We start from the raw sequence: 20,786 nt of genomic DNA, 5'->3' as shown, positions 1-20,786 counted from the left end.
CTTTGCAGAAAAGAATCCCATGAATGCATATAGGTCTTGTCATTGCCCGCCTCCCCCTACTAGAGCATGAACACCCTGAGAGGATACGTGTTCATTATTTTTACTAAAGTAACTATAATACACTAGTGGGTCCCACTTGTCAAGTGTTTGCTTTATGTCAGGTGCTTTACGAGCTTTAACTCATGAAATCTCCATAGCACCCCAGGAGATACATTTTATTGGCCCCATTTTACAGATGAGGAAACTGAGGTTCGAGGACAGGAAGTTACTTGCTCAAGAATGCTCAGTTCTCTCATTCACCAGCTGGGTGATCTCACTTTACCTCCCCAATGACAGCAGCTATGTCAGGGATTGTAGCAGCCGTGTACTGAAATTGGTTCAGACCAGCTCCTGAGAACTGCTTGTTAAATTTTCAAGAGTTAACTTTGTAGGCTGGTCATTAAAAACAGCCATTGTTAAAAATTAAATAAGGTAAACTTACAATTAAATATGTGATATTAAAATAAATACTCCAAATCTGTCAATTCCTATAAAGTTACATTTTACTATCATCGACACCCTGGAGGTTGTCTCGGTCTGTTGTATCTGTGGTGGAAATCCCACATAGGGATGTATTATTGCCTGTCTCTTCCAGTTACACATCCCATGACATCGCGTGGGTCACTTGAAATCAACCACGGTTGGAGTATTTATACCAGGGAAATTGGCAAACTCTACAAATCAGAGTTTGTATGCTTTTTCTCTGGAGAACTGGTAGCAAGACCTGTACCAGCACACCACTGGATTATAGAGAAGAGCCAATAAAGAAATCACTCTGAGCACAGTGCCTAGTACCTACTAAGTCCGCTTAGATGAAGACTGGGCATCCCACATGGCTCAGCAGTAAAGGATCCTCCTGCAATGCAGGAGACACAGGTTTGATCCCCGGGTTGGGTAGATCCCCTGGAGAAGAAAATGGCAACCCACTTGAGTATTTTTGCCTAGGAAGTCCCACAGACAGAGGAGCTTGGCCAGCTACAGTCCATGGGGTCACAAGAGTCGGGCACAACTTAGCAACTAAGCCACCACCTCAGTGAAGATCATGAGTGGCGATGACAACAAGGATGTCACGCTCCCCGGGCTCCAAGCCTAAAACTGTCCAGAGCAGGATGCTCTCCTGAGCTTTAGACCCCCTGGCCCCAACTTCCCAGATACCCCCGCTAAGATGCCCGAGAGACTGTTGGACTTGACACCCCCAGAACAGAATCTCCCCTCTGGGACTCCTCAGCTCAGTGAATGGCATTTCACCCCTCAGTGGCCAGACCGGCAGCCTGACCATCAGTCTTGGCTCCTCCCTGACTCCTTCCCCTGGAACCAAGCCTTCACCACTACACCTTACCTGAACTGGGATAACTTGTCCACACTGGCTGCCAGTCTCACTCCTTCCAGAACATGCCCCTCCCAACCAGCAACCTGACTATCCATAAGCATAAATACAACCACTCATGACCCTTGCCCGGCTGACTGACTGACTCCAGGAAAAGATCCAAGCTCCTTGCCACCATCCGAGGCATCCCCCACGCCCAGCCTGCTGCTGCAGTCTACTGGTTCTAAGCCTCATCTCCTGCCTCCCTCCTCAACCTTGCTCTGTTCCCAGCAACGCCAAACTATTTGAAGTTATTGAACACATGCTTCTAGATGGTGTTCTAGTACTGGGGCCACAAGAGTGAACAAGACAAAGTGCCTATTCTCTTGAAACTCCCATTCTAACCGGCAAAAAAAAAGGTTAAAAATCATACATATATATCATATCACACATTATGATATATACATAAATATATATGTATACATATACATGTGTATGTGCATGTGTATAAAATCAGGTGACTTTATAAGCTCGGAGGAAAATAAAGCCAGGTAAGGACAGAGAGTAACTGAGAGTTTTATACAGGGTCAAGGACAGCCTCACTGATATTTGGGCAGAGACTGGGGGAGAATGATGGTGGGAGTCTCCAGGCACAGGGAGTAGGCAGTGCAGAGGCCTGAGCCGGCACTGTTTGGGCTCTCCAGGAAACAGCAGTGGTTGGAATAGAGTAATCAGGTAAATTCAGAGAAACACTGAGGCCAGGTCACATCAGGCCTTGCTTGTGTCAAGGACTTTGGGATTTATCCGAAAGTGAAAGTTAAAGTCATTCAGTCATGTCCGACTCTTTGTGACCCCATGGACTATATAGTCCATGGAATTCTCCAGGCCAGAATACTGGAGTGGGTAGCCTTTCCCTTCTCCAGGGGATCTTCCCAACCTAGGGATTGAACCCAGGTCTCCCACATTACAGGCAGATTCTTTAACAACTGAGCCCCGAGGGAAGCCCTGGGATTTATCTGGAGTAAGCTAAAAAACCATCAGTGGATTTTCAGCAAAGGAGGGACATGACATGCTAGGAGGCAACTACTACAGTTGTCCTGAGAAGAAATGACAGAGTTGTACTGGTTCTTCCCTTTGGGTCTTGGTTCCCTGTGTCGCCTTAGCATGGATACCCTAGTCTCCTCATCATGCAAGACAAATTCAAAGGCCACCTTCTCCAGGAAGCCTCTTTGACCTCTCTTCCTGGGCTGGGTCAGGTGGCCCTTCCTGGGGGTCCCACAATGCCATTCATGTCCTCCTGACTGCAAGTCCATCACTGTGTGTAAGATGTGTTTACTCACCTGTTTCCCCAATGGCCAAACAGCGCCTTGAGTACAGGGGCTAAGATTCTTTCCCCCAGGATCAGCATATGACCAGGCACAAAGGAGATGCTCAGCAAACATGTGTTGACGTGAACTAAAAGATACCATAATATTAACACAGTGAATGCCATTCAACAGGAACTCAAGGAATACCTGTCAAAGGGAAGTTTCTACAGGGTTCCAGAGATTCTGCACTGAAGAAAACAACCTACCCTCTTGAGTCTCCTAATCTAGGGCCTGAGGCATTTCGAGAAGTTAGGTGTGGCCAGAGGGATTGATCCCTGGGTCGGGAAGATCCCTTGGAGAAGGAAATGGCAACCCACTCCAGTATTCTTGCCTGGAAAATCCCATGGACAGAGGAGCCTGTAGTCCAGAAGGCTGTAGTCCACAGGGTAGCAAGAGTTGGACACTACTGAGCATGGCACAGCTAGAGTATAAGAGAGGTTATGGCATTAGATTTTTGATTGCTTCATAGAATTATAAGTGAAACTTTCCATACTTTCCTATTATAAACAAATGTTTTCATCTTTTCCTAATCTCAGGAAAGTATTAATTTCAGGTGAATTATCTATTCTTTGTGAGAGTGCGTAAAACCGTCTGGGCCTGGTGCCATTTTAGTGTCATCTTTCTAAAACTGAAATTTAACTATGCCATATGCTTACAACAGCTTCTCATTGACTACAAGTTAAGCAAAAATCCTTTAGCCTGACATTCAAGCTGCAGTATGATTGACCATTGCACCATCTGTCACTTATAATTCTATGAAGCAATCAAAAATCTAATGCCATAACCCAACAAAGACAGTTCCATAAGCCCTACAGACAAATCTATCAAAGAGAATCTAGTAGAATATAAAAGTGTAATACACTGTGATTAAACAGCAACTATTCCAGGAATGCAAGTCCAAGAATACATAGTCAACACCAAGAAAAACTACATAAACAGCCCATTACATTCAGTGCCCATTTAAATATTACGCAGACTTTGTACTTAGGTGTCAAACACCAGCAGTAGACAGATGAGCCAGCCCAGGTTGTTGACAGGGTGCCTGTGATGACGGCTAGGCTACAACTTTGTCCAGGAGTTCTCCTCCTTTTGTCTTAGTGACATGCTTACGTGCCCTTTTCTTCATGGCCACCTCCAGATGTTTAAAGTGGTGCTCAGCATCACTAAGCCACATCTGAGGTTATTGGTGATTCCCAGATCACACATTATAACCCATCCATTCCAAATAATCATGACATATCAGTCAGCCAAAGGAAGTATAGCTACTGGAAAAGAAAGTATCACCATTCTTCAAATGAAGATGCTGTTTGCCTATAAAACCCAAGACAATGAAATAAAAAATTATTAGAGCTAAAAAGAGAGTTTGGTAAAACAGCTAATTGGTTGTTGCTGTTTAGTCACGTAAGTTGTGTCTAACTCTTAGGCAACCCCATGGATTTAGGCCTCCAAGCTCCTCGGCCCATGGGATTTCCCAGGCAAGAATACTGGAGTGGGTTACCATTTCCTTCTCCAGGAGATCTTCCTGACCCAGGGACTGAACCTGAGTCTCCTGCATTGGCAGGCAGGTTCTTTACCACTGAGACACCAGGGAAATCAACTTTTCTATACTTCAGTAGCAAGCAGTTAAAATATATAATGGGAAAAATCCCATTTATAAAAACCATTAAAAAGTACCAAATGCCTAGAACTAAGCACAACCGAAAATGTATTAGGACCTATACAAATGAAACTTAAGAACTTCCTTGAGAGACATAGAAGAACTTTTAACTAGCTGGGCAACAAGGCATTTTACTGGATAGGAAGATGGAATGCTGTAAAAATCTATAAAATGCCTACCTTCTTCAAAGTAATATGCATATGTAACACAAACAAAAAGTCAATGGAATTTTATTTTTCAAATTAAATGATTCTAAAGTTCATCTGGATATGCAAACATATTAGAATCTCCAAGAAAGTTTTGAAAAGAAAGATTAATGAGGAGGGTTTGCTTGTAAGATTACAAAACGTAATATAAAACTACAATAATTAAATCACGGAGATACCAGCAGAGGGAGAGACAAGCATGCCACGGAGATAGATCCAAAGACAATAAGAATTAATTACAGCAAAAGACAATTCAAATCAATAAGGAAATAATGGAATTTTTAATAAATGATCAGAGACATTAGAACCACTGAGAAAAAAATAAAGTTACATCCCTACCTTAAGTGAAAATAAATTTCAGATAGATTAGTGATTGAAGTTTTTGGAAGGTAATTTATTTTTTTGATTACCAGAAGAAACTATTGGTGAATATGTTTATAATCTTGAGGATAGGGAAGATCTTTCTAATTTGACTTCCAAAGATAAAAAACAAAATTTACTCTAACTACATAAATTATAAAATAATTTGGTATAGCAAAGTATTCCAAATGAGTAAAATATAAAAGACACACTGTAAATTGGAGGGAGGAGGGCTATTTACTAGATATATGACAGAAAGAAGTGAGCATATTTACATATAAGGACATATACATATGGGCTTCCTAGGTGGCTCAATGGGAAAAAGAATCTGCCTGTCAAACAGGAGACTCAGAAGACTTGGGTTCGATCTCTGGGTCAGGAATATCCCTTGGAGGAGAAAATGGCAACGCACTGCAGCATTCTTGCCTGGGAAATCCCATGGACAGAGAAGTCTGGTGGGCTACAGTCCATAGGGTGACAAAGAGTCAGATATGACTGGGCAACTGAACACTCATGCATGCACATTTTTAAGAGTCTCTCACAAATCTAGAAATATGTTAGAGACAATTCACAAAATAAGAAATGGAAGTGGTCTATATGTGGGAGAAAGGTGCCCAACCTCACCAATACCCAGAAAAAGGCAAATTAATGCAGCATCAAGATAGAATGTTTGGCTTATCAGATTGGTCAAGATTCAAATGAATGATAATACTGGGTGCTGGTGAGGCTGCAGGAAAAATCTGTCAGCCTTCTAAAAGTGGCAGCATACACTGACAGCCTCTAACATATACATAGGGGCTTCCTTGGACTTCTCAGGTGGTGCCAGTAGTAAAGAACACGCCTGCCAATGCAGGAGACCTAAGAGACACAGCTTTGATCCCTGGGTCGGGAAGATTCCCTGGAGGAGGGCCTGGCAACCCACTCCTGTGCTCTTGCCTGGAGAATTCCATGGACAGAGGAGCCTGGTAGGCTATGGTCCACAGCATCACAAAGAGTCGGACACGACGACTGAATCAACTTAGCATGCACGCATACAGAGGCTTCTCTGGTGGCTGGGTGGTAAAGAATGCAGCTGCCAATGCAGGAAACACGGGTTCGATGCCTGGTCCAGAAACTAAGATCCCACATGCTGACGGCAACTAAACAACTATGTCCACCTGCCTCAACTACCGAAGCCCGTGCACCCTACAGCCCATGCTCCAAAACAAGAGAAATCACCTCAGGGAGAAGCCAGCAAACAGCAATGAAGTGTAGCCCTCACTCATCACAACTAGAGAAAGCCCACGCACGGCAACGAACAGCCCACGTGCTCCAATGAAGACCCAGTGCGGCCAAAAATACATTAAAAAAAAATATATATATATATGTACATTATGTTTTATTTAACATTTCTGTTTCTAGGACTTAGTCATGAAGATAGTAAGACAAGTTCCATACACAAGCATATTCAAGGAGGCACTGTTAATAAATATGTGACAACCTGGATACAGCTAAAAGCCTACGAGATGGATAAATTTTCGCACAACCATCTTAAGTAGCCTTAAAAAGAATGAGGAAAACCTTTGTGTGCTGATGTGGAACCATCTCAAAGACTGTGGATAAATAAGTAAGTAAGCAAATGCCAAACTATTTATAGCATGTTTATAGTTATGGGGGGGAAAAAAACACATATTTACATGTACATGCATAAAAATTCTAAAAACATGCCCTCCCAAAACTGTTAACAGTGGATGGTAGGGGGGAATATAGCTATTTGTACTTTTAATATTTTTATCTTGTGATTTTTCTATTTAAAAAAATAAAACAAGAAAGTCACAGTAAATATGTGTGTGTGCTCTCACATGGGAGAGCTTTCAAAACTTAGCAGGTTACTAAGTAGTATAGCACCCCACTCCAGTACTCTTGCCTGGAGAATTCCATGGACAGAGGAGCCTGGTAGGCTGCAGTCCATGGGGTCGCGAAGAGTCAGACACGACTGAGCGACTTCACTTTCACTTTTCACTTTCATGCATTGGAGAAGGAAATGGCAACCCACTCCAGTGTTCTTGCCTGGAGAATCCCAGGGACGGGGGAGCCTGGTGGGCTGCTGTCTATGGGGTCACACAGAGTCGGACACGACTGAAGCGACTTAGCAGCAGCAGCAGCAAGTAGTATAAACAACAAGATACCATCTTTTAACAGAAAGAAAGAAATGCGTGTGTGTGCATGTGTGTTTGTGTGTGTGTTTTGTTTCTGGCTTAGTTATTGTTTCATCTCATTATTGTGTGCATTTTATTCTGGACACAAAATTGGAGCTTAATAACATTTGTTGGATAGTCTAAATGTACATTGCTAGAAGATACATGTTGATATCTTACATGGTGCTGGTCCCTCAGTAATAAGGTTATGAATGATTTTTTATTTTCTTCTTCTTGCCATTTTTCCTTAAAGTTTCTTTAATAAAAGGATATTGTGTTTATTTCTGTCATTACTTTTTTGATTAAAAAAATAAAAGACAATCATTTCCCTACAAAATGGGCTGGTCAGTGGTTGAGGTCTGGTGACCTTATGGAAGACAGATGGGAGGGGCTGGACATCCTGGCCCAGTCTGCCCAGGGCGCACACCTACCGAAGACCCCTCCCCAGCATTCCCTTCCGCCAACATCCTGGTTTCCATCCCAAATAAGCATCAGTTGCACCTGGAAGCTTATTAAAAACAGATATTGCTCAGTCTCAGCTTAGACCAGCCTGAGCTGGTGAGTGAGCCCACTCACCAAGGTGGCCGAGGGCACTCTAGTCTGGAGCCCCCAGAACCCCATTGGTGCCAGGGCATGGAGCAGCCCACAGATCAGGGCTCAACCACGATGCCCTGGGTTCAGGTCTGCTCATGATCTGGCCTCAGTTTATAGCCCTGAAGTCATATGGCGTTTGAAAAAAGTGAAGTGAAAGTGAAGTCGCTCAGTCGTTTCCGACTCTTTGCAACCCCATGGACTGTAGCCTACCAGGCTTCTCCTTCCATGGGATTTTCCAGGCAAGAGTCCTAGAATGGGTTGCCATTTCCTTCTCCAAGGGATTTTCCTGACCCAGGGATCGAACCCAGGTATCCCGCACTACAGACAGAGGCTTTACCCCCTGAGCCACCAGGGAAGCCCCATATGGCACTTGCTTCCCTTAAATCGCATTCCCCTCCACGCCCCACTAAAGCTCTCACTCTTCCTAGAACAGACCTGACCCCTTTTCCCCTTTGCCCTATTGCACATACAGCCCCCTTATCTGAAATGCCCCCTCTTTGCCTTCTAGCTCCTTCCTACCCATGGAAGCCAATTCTGGGCACCCATTCAGAGACACCCCGCATTAACAAGTGCGGTCTGGATGCTCTTTGCTCACTCCTGCCCTGGAGAAGGTCTTGCCCAGGGAGGCCCATGGGACGCAAGGGTGGGGAGGGGCTGTCATGGAACAGCTCTGGGCCCTGGGCCCTGGGGATGAGAAAGGAATGATGCTCAGAGCCTGGTGGGGAGTCAGAGAGACAAACAGATAAGGGGGCCTTCCGGGGCTGGGGTCGGGCCCGCTTGGAACCCCTGTGAGCTTCAGTTCCCTGTCCCTGTCCCTGGGGGAGGATCTTGCTGCCAGTCCTCTGCGCTTTGCCCATGGCACCAAGCATCACTGGAGACACCTGGCCAGGCCCTCCTGCCCTCCCCTCAAGCATCCCCTCCCTGGCCTTTCTCACCACCCACTCTAACCCAACAAGCTCCCCTTCCCGAGGCAGTGGGGGCCTTCTGGTGGGAAGTCCCCTTAACACTTTAGGGCCCTAAACGGAAGTTTCCCCACCGTGGGGCCCACCTGGCCTGCAGTGACCAGGCGGGCTCTGCCTCCAGCCCCTCCATCAGAGGCTCCTTTTCTCTCTCCATGCGTCCTCAGCCTTTAACCTCTCAGGTCTCTCCACACTGGAAAGAAAGTCCTGGGACTTCCCTGGCAGTCCAGTGGTTAAGACGCCATGCTTCCACTGCAGGGGGCACAGGTTCAATCTCTGGTTGGGCACCAATGCTTTGCATGTCGTGGCCAAAAAAAAGAAGAAAGTCCTTTGAATCCCTCCCCCAGTATCCACACCTTCACACTGCTCCATTGTACAGGCAAGCTTCTCAGAAGGGTCCTGGGCATCCCAGCCACACCTTCGCCCCACCCCTCCGCCAAAGCCCTGCTCTCCCAGCCTCCTGTTTAGGGTGCGTCTCCACCCCATGTCAGCTCCTCCCTCCAGGCTTCCTCAGAGACTCGGCCTTCCCTGGGGCTCCCTCCCCCTCTGCACTCTGGTCCCCCCACCCCCCAACTCCCTGACCTTCATGGAGAATGGCCATTTTGTTCTTTGCTGAATCCTGGACACCTGGAACAGCGCCTGGCGCAGCTGATGAGGGAGTGAGTGAACAAGTGAGAGAAGCCAGAGCTCAGTGTGGGGCAGGGGGGCTGAAAGGACCCAAACAGGACTGGGCAGGAAAGGCCACTGTGGCCAGCAGAGTGGGTATCATTGTGCCAACAGGGACCCCAGTGAGGCTGGAGAAGTTGGTGATTGAGGGTAAGGCTCACGGAGTCAAACACTGCTGATTCCAACCTTGACCCTGCCTCCTGGGCCTCTGTTTTCTCATCTGTAAAGTGGGTCTAATACCCCCCTGGGAAGGTATTTGTGGGGATTAAGCAAACACAGGACACAACTTGCCTCTGTCTGGGGCTTGCTGTAAGGGGCCTGGGTTTAGCTTCTTTTCACCACAAGCCTGCAATTAGTCAAGACTATTGTTCCCATTTTTTAAAATATTTATTTATTTATTTGGGTGGGTCTCAGTTGCCGTGCACCAGCTTTGTTGCTTCACGGCATGTGGAATCTTATTTTTTCTGATCAGGGACCGAACACATGTCCCCTGTATTGGAAGGTGGATTTTTAACCATTGAACCACCAGGGAAGTCCCCACTGTCCCCATTTTTCAGACAAGGAAGCCAAGGCTAGAGAGATTAAGTGGTTTGCCCAGGGTGGCAAGGCTCAAAGGCAAGGGGCTTCAGATCTGAACCCAACAGTGTGACCCCACAGCCAATATTCCAAGCAGAGCAAAGCAGCCAAGCACACTGAAGGTGCTCCAGCAGCGAGGGTGCCCACCTAGCACGGGGTTTACTCTCTGGGGTTGCTCAGAGATGGAGGCCCAAGGAGACAGTAAGGAAGCCCGTGACACTGAAGGCTTTCAGCTAAAAAGTAAGGATGCACCAGGCTAGAGGAGGAACAACAGGGAATCATACACTTCAGGTTGGGAGTTGGAATGCAAGCCACAGGGAGCCAGAGCAGGTTCTTGAGTGAGGGGAGCCCTGCAGCAGCAGTAGGCAGGGTGGGTGGAAGGCACTGTGTCCCTGGAGCTGAAGTTTACACTCGAAGAAGACAAGGATTGAGCTTGGCTCATTTGCCACTTGGCCCTCTGTGCCCTGCTTAGTGCCTGGCACTTAGTAGGCAAACTATGGTGTAGAATAGTAGGCAAACTGTTGATAGATGGATGGGTGGATGGATGGATGGGTGGATGAATGGATGGATGGGTGGATGGATGGATGGATGGATGGATGGGTGGATGATTGGATGGATGGATGGATGAATGGACGGATGACTAGATGGATGGATGGGTGGATGGGTAAATGAGGTTACTATATTAAGAGAGATTCTACCCTTCAACCCAACAAGTTCTATTCTGGGAATTGTCCCACAGACAAACAACCTGATGATGTATGTATAAAGTTCTTCCACACATCTTTGTTAATAATAACAAAAGACAGGCCACGATCAAAACATCTGTCACAGGGAGCCGGTTAAATCAACCCAGGCACCTGCACGATGGAATGAATACTAAGCAGCTGGAAAAAGGAGAGGACCCTTCACATCAATATGGAAAGATCTCCAGGACGTAGCATTAATAAGTGAAAGAGCAAGGTAGAGATCTTGGTGCACAGCGTTCTGCTTTGTTTTGTTTGTACCTTGTAATCATACCTAAACATATATGTGCATAAAGAAAATCAAGAAGAGTACCCGAGAAGCCGATCGTGGTGGTTCGCTGTGGGGGTGGACACGGTGACTTCACTATCTTGTCTATAAATAACTTTGAACCATGTGAACTGTGATGTATTATATATACAGGGATCTCCCTGGGGTCCAGGGTTAAGACTCCATGCTTCCAATGCAGTGGGTAAGGGTCTGATCCCTGGTCGGGGAACAAAGATTCTGTATGTCTCAAGGTGCAGCCAAAAGAAAAAGAGTAACAAATAGGTACATATTTTGGCCACATGTTCACCATGTAGGATCTCAGTTCCCTGACCAGGGATCGAACCCACTCCCCCTGCATTGGAAGAACGGAGTCTTAACCACTGAACCACCAGGGAAGTCCCATGTATTTTAAATAATTAAATTTAAAATTTTTTTTGTGGATTCCAGGGAGAGGCAGGGTCCGAAAGAAGACTAGCCGAGCTCTGAGTCTGGCCTGGGAGAGCCGAAACCGGGGCCATGCATCGCTGGATGCACCATGGGTGCCCCTCAGGCCCCTACTAGGGGGTGGCAGGGACCACACCCCTTCGCCCGGCAGAGTGATGGGTGCTCCTGATGTGTAACTGAGGAAACTGAGGCACAGAGAAAGTGAACCATCTGCTTGCTTGGTTCCTAGCCTGGTAGGAAGTAAAACCGGTATAGGAGCCCCTGTTCCAAACTCAGGGTTGCTCGTCTGCTTTGTTCATTCATTCATCCATTCATTAGATACAGTAAGTTCCTTACATGTAAACGAGCTCCGTTCCGAGAGCATGTTCATAAGTCCAACAAAGTCAGCCTAGGTACCCAGCTAACACAGTAGGCTATATAGTACTGCACTGTAATAGGCTTATAATACTTTTCATACAAAAACTACATTAAAAAAAAAAACTAAAGAAAAAAATTTTAATCTTACAGTACAGTACCTTGAAAAGTACAGGTGTACAGAACAACAGCTGGCATACAGAGGCTGGCATCCAGTGACCAGGCAAGAGTTAACTACTGACTGGAGCAGGGAGAGGAGGTGGGAGATGGTAGAGCTGAATGATCGCCAGCAATAGGAGATGGAGGGCCAGCTGCAATGTCACTCTGTCCGTGGGCTCCTCCAGGCAAGAACACTGGAGAGGGTTGCTAGGCCCTCTTCCAGGGGATCTTCCCTGGGTCGCAATGAGTAGGTCATGACTGAAGCGACTTAGCACGCAGGCACTGATGCCGATGACACAGGTTCTGGTTCCTTGTTGGAACCAGATGCACAGTTGCATCTTTGAAAGTTCGCAACTTGAAGGTTCGTATATAGTGGACTTCCTGTATTCCCTGAGTCACTGCTGTCTTGTCAGGCTCTGGATCGGGTGCTGGGGGATCCATATGTCATCAGAGGAGGCCAGGGAGGGACACGGTGGGCTGGGACATGAAGGACAAAACGGAATCCACAAACGGGAGGCTGGACAGAGGGACCCAAACAGGTGAAGGCGGGGAGGTGGGAGGGGAGGGGCTGCTGAGAGTGCAACACTTGGCCTCACCCCCGTTCCCCTCCAGATACAGCCTCCAAGCAGAGCTGGAGATCTGCCCGGACCAGTGGGGAGGGGGGGAGAGGCAGGGGGCAGGAACATGGCAGGAGAAAGAGCTGGGCGACTGGAGGCTAGAGCAGGGAGGGGGCAGCAGCTGCCGCCTCTGGCTGGGCGATGGGCAGGCTGATAGCAGCGGTGTCAGGCCAGCCACGGAGCTCACTGCATCTTTCTTGCGAAGTTCCTTATCAGCAGGATGCGCCGTTGCCAGGGAGCCCGCTTCAGGCCCCGCTCTAGCCGTTGCTGGGAGGATTATCAGCAAGATTTGAGTCTTTTTAATTAAATCTGAGCTGAATGCAATTCTGCTCCCGCCTGCCCGGAGAAGCCCATTCAGTATCGTGTTGACGACTCCGATAGCTTTGTCTCGCGAGCCCTGCTATCAGGGTACCTATCTGGTCGTGAGGCGCGGGTGCCCCTGTCCCCAGCCTGACAACTGCCGGCACCTGTGGGGATGGCTTTTAAAGCTGAGAGGAGGGTTGGCCCAGGCCTGGTTTTCTGGCATGGCTTTTGTCTCTGCGGAGGCTCCCAGGCCAGCACCCAGCAGGTTCATGCCCCAGGGGGCCTGCACCTTTCACTCGGTGCCAGGTGTTGTACCTGACTGTGGATTCCTCAGTCTGCAACCATAAAGGAAGGCTCTAGGATCATTCCCATTTTACAGATGAGAAAATGGAGCCCCAGAGGGACTTACCCAGGTCCACACAGCTAGGAAGTGGCAGAAACAGGATTTGAACCTAGGTCCTTCTGACTCTCAAGTCTCCACTCTTAATTGTTGCATCTAGGAGCTTGCTCTGGGCTTCCCCAGCCACCCCAGCCACTTCAGCCTTCCTCCCCCCAAGCCCTCCTGGGCTCCACGCAGAAGCCCCCACCACCAGGGCTCAGGACGCCGGCAATATTCACAGCCCACATTGGCTGAGTGGTCACTGAGTGCCCAGCACCCTTCCTCACTGTCTCATGGGTGGGGGATGGCAGCTTCAGCTTCTACCCCACTTCTCGATGCAGAAACAGACCATCTGGGTGGAGTGAGTCACTTGCCCGACATCACAAAGCCAGGGAGGGTCCTGCCCGCTCTTCTGCATCTCTAGCTGGCATTCCCAGCCTCGCTCCTCCCCCAAGGAGGCAAGTATGTGCCTGGCACAGCCTGGGAGCTGCAGGCAAGTCAGGGTTGGGGCTCGGGGGCTCGGAGTTGGTTCATGCCGTGGCCAGAGGATAAAATTAACTCGATAAATAATATGGGCACGCGGGGAGGGGAGTGTTCTTTTTAGAAAACCCAGCAGCTCCCGGCACCCATGCCTGTGTGCTGAGTTTATAGAGCTAAGTTTTAATTGCAGGCCCCACACCCTGGCTGCAGCCGCCCTGCAGAGGAGGATGTGTGTTCTTTTTAATTAAATCTGTCTGTTATCACGGCAGATTGTGATGAAAGGAGGCCCATTACCGGCGCATCGGCTGCCGGGAAACCTCTCGCTGCACTGGACGCATGGCCCTGAGAAATCCCCGATGGGGCCAGATTCCCTGACCTTTCCCCCTGTCCACACTGTGCCACCAGGGAGAAGCCCTGGACAAGCTGCCTGACACTCAGCCCTACTACCCTCCAGAAGCCAACTGCCATCCAGAGCTCTTGCCAACAAGCCTTGAGCCCCTCACACCAGAAACTGGAAGGACCTGGGCTCTGGGGTCAGAGATACCTGGGCCACTGCTTTGCTGCGTGACCCTAGGAGGGCAACTTCACCTCTTTGGTCTTGGGGGTGACAGGCAGTTCACATAAGCTGGCCCATCCTAGAGGGGAAGCTATGGGCTCTTAGCACAATTCTGGACTTCCCTTTGGCTCAATGGTAAAGAATCCACCTGCCAACACAGGGACACAAGTTCAATCCCAGGTCCAGGAAGATTCCACATGCTGCAGAGCAAGTAAGTTCTCATGCCACAACTACTAAGACGTGTTGAAGCCACTGAAACCCTTATACCCTAGAGCCCACACTCCACAACAAGAGAAGCCCCCAAAATGAGAAGCCCATGCACCGCAACTAGAGAAAAGCCCAAGTGCAGCAACAAAGACCCAATACAGCCAAAAATAAACTAATTAATTTTTTAAAAAGAGCAGAATCCTATTGACAACACACAGCACCTCAAGAAGTTGTTTAGTCACTCAGTCATGTCTAACTCTGCAACCCCATGGTCTGCAGCACGCCAGGCTTCCCTGTCCCTCACCATCTCCTGGAGTTTGTTCAAACTCATGTCCATTGAGTCAGTGATGCCATCCAACCAGCCATCCTTCATCATCCCCTTCTCCTGCTTTCAACCTTTACCAGCATCGGGGTCTTTTCTAATAAGTCGGCTCTTCACATCAGGTGGCCAAAGTATTGGAGCTTCAGCTTCAGCATCAGTCCTTTCAATGAATATTCAGAGCTGATTTCCTTTAGGATTGACTCATTTAATCTCCTTGCAGTCCAAGAGACTCTCAAAAGTCTTCTCCAGCACCACAGTTTGAAAGCATCAATTCTTCAACACTCAGCCTTCTTTATGGTCCAACTCTCACATCCATTCATGACTACTGGAAAAACCATAGCTTTGATTATATGGACCTTTGTTGGCAAAGTAATGTCTCTGCTTTTTAGGCTATCGTTATTCCTCTTATACCGACTGGGAAACTGAGGCTCAGAAGCAACTTACTGTGGGTCACTATGACTGAGCTAGGATTTGGATGGATCACTGAGAGTTTCCCTGCCTAGAAAGTGAAGCCAGTGATCCTCAACTGGGAATGGTGGCTTTAGATAGGACAGTGAAGGGCATGAAGTCTCAGTGAATGATGGCTGTTTTTATTTGAACCTTGTATTTTAAGTACCAGAGTGGCTATTAGCCTGATTATCCACATGAGGAAACTGAGGCTTTGCCCCCCATCACCCATTGTATATCCCCCTCCCAAGATCACTGCACACCTGGACATCCCAGCAGCCTCCTTATCAGGGTTCCTGCTCTGATTTCATGCCTTTCAAATCCTGTCCCCTCTGGGTACCCAGAGCTATCTCTCATTCTATCATTAGAATAATGCATATTTGATTTTTCTTACTTGAGTATAAAATAAAATCAAGATAAACATGTGTTCAAAAGAGTATAAAAAGAAAAATAAAATCACCTGTAATTCAATACCGTTATCTATTTGGGGTAATTCCTTTCTGACATTTTCCTGTTTGCTCATTCATTCATTGAGTAAGTATTCGGTGAGCTCCTACTCTGTGCCAAGCCCTGTGCACAGTGATGGAGAAACAGACCAACCTGGTCCCTGCCTTCAGTGAGTTCAACATAATGGGAGGAGGCCTATATTAAATAGGGAAACACATCTATGATATTGAACCTCAGGTGCAAAATGTGCTGTACCATAATATTAGAAGGATTATACTCCATGATCAAGTGGGATTTATTCCTGGAATGCAAGGATAGTTCAACATATGAAAACTGATCTGTGTAATATATCACATTAACAGAAGGGAGGGGGGAAAACCCACGTGATTAAAAAAAAAAGCCATGATCATCTCAGCCAATGCAGAAAAAGCATTTGACAAAATTCAATACCCTTTCTGATTTTTTAAAGAAAACACCCACAACAAACTGGGAACAGAAGGTAACCTCTTAAACATAATAAAAGCCATATATGAAAAACCTACAGAAACGTCATACTTAATGGTGCAAGATTAAAAGACTTTTCCTCCAAGATCAGGAACCAGGCACAGAAGTCTGCTTTTCCACTTCTGTGCAACATAGTACTGAAAGTCCTAACCAGAGAAATTAGGGAAGAAAGGGAAATTGAAGGCATCCCATTGGAAATAAAGAAGTAAAATTATATCTGCTCACAGACAACATAAGATTATATGTAGAAAACTCTAAAATTCCACAAAAATCATGGGTAGAACTAGCAAATTCAACTAAGTAGGAGGATACAAAGTAAACACACAAAAATTAGTTGCAATTCTGTACACTAATAAGAAACAATCTAAAAGGAAAATTAAGAAAACAATTCCATGTACAACAGCATCCAAAAAAATAAATAAAATACTTAGAAAGTAACTTAACCAAGGAGGTGAAAGATTTGTACAATAAAAACTATAAAACATTTCTGAAAAGAAATTAAGACAAATAAATGAAAAGACACACTATGTTCATGGGTTGAAAGAATGAACATTTCTGAGCTATCAATGCTACCCAAGATAATCTGTATACTTAATGCAATCCCTACCAAAATTATTATTTCATTAATTTTTTGCAAAAGTAAAAATAAAAATTAAAAAAACTCATCCCCAAATTTATACAGAATCTCAAGGGACCCCAAATAGCCAAAACAATTCTGGCAAAGAGGAACAAAATTCAGGTCACACTTCCTGATTTCAAAACTTACTATTATACAAAGTTACATGAATAAAAACAGTGTGGCACTGGCATAAGTACAGACATACAGACAAATACAATAGAATAGAGAGCCCAGAAATAAATCTTCACATGTGTAGTCAAACAATTTTTTATAAGAATGTCAAGACTAATCAATGGAGAAGAGACAATCTTTTCAACAAATGGTTCTGGAAAAATTAGATATCCACATGCAAAAGAATGAAGTTGGTCCCTTACCTAACACTATGTACAAAAATTAACTCAAAATAGATCCATGACCTAAACGTAGAGCCTAAAATTATAAAACTCTTAGAAGAAAACACAGGACAAAAGCTTCACAACATTGCCAGTGATATCTTGGCTATGACACCAAAGGCAAAGACAACCAAAGGAAAAGAATAGACAAGTTGGACTCCAACAAAATTATAAATTTTTTATGCATCAAAAGATACCATAAAGAGAGTAAAAATGCAACCCACTTAATGGGAAGAAATATTTGCAAATCAAATATCCAATAAAGGATTAATATCCAGAATATATAGAAAACTCCTAAAACTTAACAATGACAAAATTCAACAAACAACCCAGTTCAAAAATGGGCAAAAGACTTAAATAGAAATTTCTCCAAAGACGATATATAAATGGCCAATAAGCACATGAAAAGATGCTCAGCATCATTGATTATTCGGTTCAGTTCAGTTAAGTAGCTCAGTTGTGTCCGACTCTTTGCGACCCCATGAATCGCAGCACGCCAGGCCTCCCTGTCCATCACCAACTCCCGGAGTTTACCCAAACTCATGTCCATCGAGTTGGTGATGCTATCCAGCCATCTCATCCTCTGTCGTCCCCTTCTCCTCCTGCCCCCAATCCTTCCCAGCATCAGGGTCTTTTCCAATGAGTCAACTCTTCGCATGAGGTGGCCAAAGTATTAGAGTTTCAGCTTCAACATCAGTCCTTCCAATGAACACCCAGGACTAACCTCCTTTAGGATGGACTGGTTGGATCTCCTTGCAGTCCAAGGGACTCTCAAGAGTCTTCTCCAACACCACAGTTCAAAAGCATCAATTCTTCAGCAGTCAGCTTTCTTCACAGTCCAACTCTCACATCCATACATGACTACTGGAAAAACCATAGCTTTGACTAGACGGACCTTTGTTGGCAAAGTTATGTCTCTGCTTTTTAATATGCTATCTAGGTTGGTCATAACCTAGGAAAGCTTCCAAGGAGTAAGCGTCTTTTAATTTCATGGCTGCAATCACCATCTACAGTGATTTTGGAGCCAAAAAAATGAAGTCTGACAGTGTTTCCACTGTTGCCCCATCTATTTACTATGATCATTAGGGAAATGCAAATCAAAACTACAATGAGATATCATTTCATATCATTAAGATGACTATTATGAAAATAAATAATAGGTGTTGGTGAGTATTTGATGAAATCGGAACCCATATGCACTGTTGTTAGGAATGCAAAATGGTTCCGCCACAGTGGAAAATAGTATGGTAGTTCCTCAAAAAATTAAAAGTAGAATTACCAAATGATTCAGCAATTCCACTTTTGGGTAAATACTCAAAGGAATTTAAAGCAAGTTGGCTATGGAGGGGAGACAAAGGCATAATCCTATTTCATACAACTTTTGGATTTTATTCCACGTGCCTTTAATAACTGAAAAATAGATAACATTCAAGAAATAAATAATATGTCTTTCAAATATTACAGTTTTTAAATTTCTCTTTGGACTAGAGATTTATTATCTATGTACCTGGGTTCAAATCCTAACCCCATCACTTCCTGGCTGTGGGACCTTAGCAAGTGAGCTCATCTCTTGGCACCTCGGGCTCCTCATTCACACTATTCAAAGAAGAGCAGCTTTGTGAGACGTGAGAACAACATGTGTCAAGGTGCCCAGCGCAGAGTGGGTGCTCAACTCTTCCCAACAGAGCCCAGCCTGGGTTCCCTTACTCCCCACCTCACCATACCACCTCAACTGTGGCTTTAGCCAGAGTCATCTCTTCCCCTGGGGTGGCCCTGACCAGCTCTGGCCCCAGGCCTGGCTAGCAAGTCCCCTCCCCATGGGGCAGGGGACTGGAAATGGTGGCCTCTGGGGCTCGAGTCCCGCAGCCCCTATCCATCTCCTGCCAGCCGGCCAGCGCATCTGAGACCCATGTGTGTGCTCTCCCAGCCAGGGGTTTGGGTTCCTTGTTTTATGGCTTCCTAATCCGCACTTGGCAGAAAGGAAGTCGTGGGTCCACCCAGCCGTGCGGAGAGTGGCTAGAGGATCCACACAGGAAAGATTCATGGACCATCAAACGGGTCTTGTGCCTCCCAGGCTGCCCTAGTCCTTCCCATGGAGATAAATCACAGCCAGAGGAGGAAGATAAAAGGTACAGGATCGCAGGGTCCCGTCTTATGAGAAAAAACATGCAGAAGGGGACTATTCCCTGGACTCCTGCAGAGCTGGGCTGGTGACATCCCAGGGGCTCCTGAGATGTGTCCCCCATAGGCCTTCCCCAGACCCAAAGGGTTGGGCTTCCTGGGCATTCAATTTGTGCAGTGACACAGAACCTCGTACCTAGAAGGGCCCTGTAATTGGCTTGCTAATCTGCTCTATCTTGAAATTCTTAATTTTTGAGCAAAGGGTCCCACATTTTCATTTTGCAGCAGGCCGTGAAAATTATACAGCTGGTCCTGCCTGTCCAGGAGCAGTTTTGGGCACCTGGTGCCCCACACCCTCTCTGGTGGGTGCTTACCCAGCACAACTTGCACACCTCCAATGATGGGGAACTCACTTCCTCCTGATGGGGGGGCCCACTGAATCTGCTGAGAGGCAGCTAAAATTCAGAGGTCTTACATCACTGTTGTTGAGGAAAGGCTCCTAGTCTCCCAGTCCTGGAAACCCCTGGCTATGACCTGGGGCATGTTATTGAGCCTCAGTTTCTTTGTCTGAGAGATTAATAATAAGACTATAATTAGAAAAATGAGAATTCATTGAGATTTTGCATAGGCAGCACCTGGCACAAACTGCTTTGCACACATACACACGTACACACATACACAGCCAGAGGCTCCCCTCTTAAGGTCAAACGGAGTTCCACCTGGGCTCCACCCATTAGGTACCTTGTTCTCTGCTGCCATCTGCTGGCTTGAATAGGGCACTGCATCACAGGTGGCGCCGCTGGACTCCAAGCTTCATTTGATTAATAATTGGAAGATAATCGAATCCTTGCCTAGCTCTTTACTGAAGATCTGCTTTAAATTTTCTGATGAACATAAAAGACAAGGACCTTGTCCTCCTGGAACTAATACTCTTGTGGGAGAGATGGATAACAAACAAGAAAAACAATCATTTGATTTCCACCAGTGAGAATTACAACAAAAAGGAAAAGAAAAACAGAGGGCGAGGAATGGAGCCGGTGCGCTCTCAGGGCTCCAGGAGAACAAAGTCCATTTGGAGGCAGGGTCAGAAGGGCCGCAGGCTGAAAAACTGTCTGGTGTGGGGAGAGTGTGTGGCTCTGCTGTTTGTCTGGTCCCGTCAGCCGGGCTTCCCAGCCCCACTCCCCCACTTCCTGTGTAACTTTGGGCAACTTCCGCCCTTGACCCAAGCTCTAGTTTACCCATCTGGAAAATGGGTAGAATCACAGGCGCACCTCAAAATAGTGCTGTTGTGAGGAGTCAGTGGGATCCTGGAGGGGAAATACAGTTTGAACTGTATTATTTTGTTTCATTATAATCTTATTGTTAGTTAATATTTGGTCAGCGTTTTTCAGAGCCCTTTCATAAATCGCCTCTTTGAATCCTTAGAAAAACCCTGCTCGGTAGATACTGTGATTACTCCCCATTTACAGATGAGAAAATCACGGCCCAGGAGATAAAGCGGCTTGTCCAAAGACAGA

This window comes from Giraffa tippelskirchi, chromosome 4 (genome assembly GCF_054371585.1).
Source record: "Giraffa tippelskirchi isolate mGirTip1 chromosome 4, T2T-mGirTip1v1.2.pri, whole genome shotgun sequence".
Taxonomy (NCBI): domain Eukaryota; kingdom Metazoa; phylum Chordata; class Mammalia; order Artiodactyla; family Giraffidae; genus Giraffa; species Giraffa tippelskirchi.
This window is presented reverse-complemented; position numbering follows the sequence as displayed.